Genomic DNA, 5,000 nt, shown 5'->3' on the forward strand with positions numbered 1-5,000 from the left:
AAGAACAAGATGTTTCTTTTGTCCCTTCCAGTCGATCGGAAAATAAAGAAATAGTTAATATATTCAAGATAATTACGTATTTACAAAATACCGTCTCAATTCATCCTATTTCATCAGATCCGGGATGTGATATGGTTCCGAAGGATGAACTGGATATGGACAGTTCCAATAAGATTTCATTCTTGAACAAAAATCCATTTATTTATTTATTTCATCTATTCCATGACCGGAACAGGAGGGGATACACGTTACACCACGATTTTGAATCAGAAGAGAGATTTCAAGAAATGGCAGATCTATTCACTCTATCAATAACCGAGCCGGATCTGGTGTATCATAAGGGATTTGCCTTTTCTATTGATTCCTACGGATTGGATCAAAAACAATTCTTGAATGAGGTATTCAACTCCAGGGATGAATCGAAAAAGAAATATTTATTGGTTCTACCTCCTATTTTTTATGAAGAGAATGAATCTTTTTATCGAAGGATCAGAAAAAAATGGGTCCGGACCTCCCCCGGGAATGATTTGGAAGATCCAAAACAAAAAATAGTGGTATTTGCTAGCAACAACATAATGGAGGCAGTCAATCAATATAGATTGATCCGAAATCTGATTCAAATCCAATATTATGGGTACATAAGAAATGTATTGAATCGATTCTTTTTAATGAATAGATCCGATCGCGACTTGGAATATGGAATTCAAAGGGATCAAATAGGAAATGATACTCTGAATCATAGAACTATAATGAAATATACGATCAACCAACATTTATCAAATTTCAAAAAGGGTCAGAAGAAATGGTTCGATCCTCTTATTTTGATTTCTCGAACCGAGAGATCCATGAATCGGGATCCTAATGCATATAGATACAAATGGTCCAATGGGAGCAAGAATTTCCAGGAACATTTCATTTCTGAGCAGAAGAGCCATTTTCATTTTCAAGTAGTGTTCGATCGATTACGTATTAATCAATATTCGATTGATTGGTCTGAGGTTATCGATAAAAAAGATTTGTCTAAGTCACTTCGTTTCTTTTTGTCCAAGTTACTTGTTTTTTTGTCCAAGTTTCTTCTCTTTTTGTCTAACTCACTTCCTTTTTTCTTTGTGAGTTTCGGGAATATCCCCCTTCATAGGTCCGAGATCCACATCTATGAATTGAAAGGTCCGAATGATCAACTCTGCAATCAGTTGTTAGAATCAATAGGTCTTCAAATCGTTCATTTGAAAAAATTGAAACCCTTCTTATTGGATGATCATTATACTTCCCAAAAATCGAAATTCTTGATCAATGGAGGAACAATATCACCATTTTTGTTCAATAAGATACCAAAGTGGATGATTGACTCATTCCATACTAGAAATAATCGCAGGAAATCCTTTGATAACACGGATTCCTATTTCTCAATGATATCCCACGATCAAGACAATTGGCTAAATCCCGTGAAACCATTTCATAGAAGTTCATTGATATCTTCTTTTTATAAAGCAACTCGACTTCGATTCTTGAATAATCCACATCACTTCTGCTTCTATTGTAACAAAAGATTCCCTTTTTATGTGGATTATGTGGAAAAGGCCCGTATCAATAATTATGATTTTACGTATGGACAATTCCTCAATATCTTGTTCATTCGCAACAAAATATTTTCTTTGTGCGGCGGTAAAAAAAAACATGCTTTTTTGGAGAGAGATACTATTTCACCAATCGAGTCACAGGTATCTAACATATTCATACCTAACGATTTTCCACAAAGTGGTGACGAAAGGTATAACTTGTACAAATCTTTCCATTTTCCAATTCGATCCGATCCATTCGTTCGTCGAGCTATTTACTCGATCGCAGACATTTCTGGAACACCTCTAACAGAGGGACAAATAGTCAATTTTGAAAGAACTTATTGTCAACCTCTTTCAGATATGAATCTATCTGATTCAGAGGGGAAGAACTTGCATCAGTATCTCAATTTCAATTCAAACATGGGTTTGATTCACACTCCATGTTCTGAGAAATATTTACCATCCGAAAAGAGGAAAAAACGGAGTCTTTGTCTAAAGAAATGCCTTGAGAAAGGGCAGATGTATAGAACCTTTCAACGAGATAGTGCTTTTTCAACTCTCTCAAAATGGAATCTATTCCAAACATATATGCCATGGTTCCTTACTTCGACAGGGTACAAATATCTAAATTTGCTATTTTTAGATACTTTTTCAGACCTATTGCCGATACTAAGTAGCATCCAAAAATTTGTATACATTTTTCATGATATATATGATCCATGCATAATATCATGGCGAATTCTTCAGAGAAAATTGTGTCTTCTACAATGGAATCTGATAAGTGAGATTTCGAGTAAGTGTTTACCTAATCTTCTTCTGTCCGAAGAAATGATTCATCGAAATAATGAGTCACCATCGATATCGACACATCTGAGATGGCCAAATGTTCGGGAGTTCCTCTATTCAATCCTTTTCCTTCTTCTTATTGCTGTATATCTCGTTCGTACACATCTTCTCTTTGTTTCTCGAGCCTATAGTGAGTTACAGACAGAGTTCGAAAAGGTCAAATCTTTGATGATTCCATCATACATGATTGAGTTGCGAAAACTTCTGGATAGGTATCCCAGGAATTCTTTCTGGTTAAAGAATCTCTTTCTAGTTGCTCTGGAACAATTAGGAGATTCTCTAGAAGAAATATGGGGTTCTGCTTCTGGTGGCAACATGCTATGGGGTGGCGGTCCCGCTTATGGGGTCAAATCAATACGTTCGAAGAAGAAAGATTGGAATATCAATCTCATCGATCTCATAAGTATCATACCAAATCCCATCAATCGAATCGCTTTTTCGAGAAATACGAGACATCTAAGTCATACAAGTAAAGAGATATATTCATTGATAAGAAAAAATGTGAACGGTGATTGGATTGATGAGAAAATCCAATCCTGGGTCTCGAACAGTGATTCGATTGATGATAAAGAAAGAGAATTCTTGATTCAGTTCTCCACCTTAACGACAGAAAAAAGGATTGATCAAATTCTATTGAGTCTGACTCATAGTGATCATTTATCAAAGAATGACTCTGGTTATCAAATGATTGAACAACCGGGAGTAATTTACTTACGATACTTAGTTGACATTCATAAAAAGTATCTAATGAATTATGAGTTCAATACATCCTGTTTAGCAGAAAGACGGACATTCCTTGCTCATTATCAGACAATCACTTATTCACAAACCTCGTGTGGGGCTAATAGTTTTCATTTCCCATCTCATGGAAAACCCTTTTCGCTCCGCTTATTAGCCCTCCCCCCCTCTAGGGGTATTTTAGTGATAGGTTCTATAGGAACTGGACGATCCTATTTGGTCAAATACCTAGCGACAAACTCCTATCTTCCTTTCGTTACAGTATTTCTGAACAAGTTGCTGGATAAGAAGCCTAAGGGTTTTCTTATTGATGATAGTGACGATATTGATGATAGTGACGATATTGATGATAGTGGCGATATTGATGATAGTGACGATATCGACCGTGACCTTGATACGGAGCTGGAGCTTCTAACTATGATGAATGCGCTAACTAAGGATATGATGCTGGAAATAGACCGATTTTATATCACCCTTCAATTCGAATTAGCAAAAGCAATGTCTCCTTGCATAATATGGATTCCAAACATTCATAATCTGTATGTGACTGAGTCGAATTACTTATCCCTTGGTCTATTAGTGAACTATCTCTCCAGGGATTTTGAAAGATGTTCCACTACAAATATTCTTGTTATTGCTTCGACCCATATTCCCCAAAAAGTGGATCCCGCTCTAATAGCTCCGAATAAATTGAATACATGCATTAAAATACGAAGGCTTCTTATTCCACAACAACGAAAGCACTTTTTCACTCTTTCATATACTAGGGGATTTCGCTTGGAAAAGAAAATGTTCCATACTAATGGATTCGGTTCCATAACCATGGGTTCCAATGTACGAGATCTTGTAGCACTTACCAATGAGGCCCTATCGATTAGTATTACGCAGAAGAAATCAATTATAGACACTAATATAATTCAATCTGCTCTTCATAGACAAACTTGGGATTTGCTATCCCAGGTAAGATCGTTTCAGGATCATGCGATCCTTTTCTATCAGATAGGAAGGGCTGTTGCACAAAATGTACTTCTAAGTAATTGCTCCATAGATCCTATATCTATCTATATGAAGAAGAAATCATGTAACGAAGGGGGTTCTTATTTGTACAACTGGTACTTCGAACTTCAAACGAGCATGAAGAAATTAATGATACTTCTTTATGTTTTGATTTGTTCTGCCGGATTGGTCGTTCAAGACCTTTGGTCTCTACCCGGACCCGATGAAAAAAATGGGATCTATGGACTCGTTGAGAATGATTCTGATCTAGTTCATGGCCTATTAGAAGTAGAAGGCGCTCTGTTGGGATCCTCACGGACAGAAAAAGATTGCAGTCGATTTGATAATGATCGAGTGACATTGCTTCTTCGGCCCGAACCCAGGAATCCCTTAGATATGATACAAAATGGATCTTGTTCTATCGTTGATCAGAGATTTCTCTATCAACAATACGAATCGGAGTTTGAAGAAGGGGAAGGAGTCCTCGACCCGCAACAGATAGAGATAGAGGAGGATTTCTTCAATTACATAGTTTGGGCTCCTAGAATATGGCGCCCTTGGGGCTTTCTATTTGATTGTATCAAAAGGCTCAATGAATTGGGATTTCCCTATTGGGCTAGGTCATTTCGGGGCAAGCGGATCATTTATGATAAAGAGGATGAGCTTCAAGAGAATGATTTGGAGTTCTTGCAGAGTGGAACCGTGCAGTACCAGACACGAGATAGATCTTCCAAAGAACAAGGCTTTTTTCGAATAAGCCAATTCATTTGGGATCCTGCAGATCCACTCTTTTTCCTATTCAAAGATCATCCTTTTGTCTCTGTGTTTTCACATCGAGAATTCTTTGGAGATGAAGAG

The sequence above is a fragment of the Cucumis melo genome, unplaced genomic scaffold (genome assembly GCF_025177605.1).
Source record: "Cucumis melo cultivar AY unplaced genomic scaffold, USDA_Cmelo_AY_1.0 utg001204l, whole genome shotgun sequence".
NCBI classification, from domain to species: Eukaryota; Viridiplantae; Streptophyta; class Magnoliopsida; order Cucurbitales; family Cucurbitaceae; genus Cucumis; species Cucumis melo.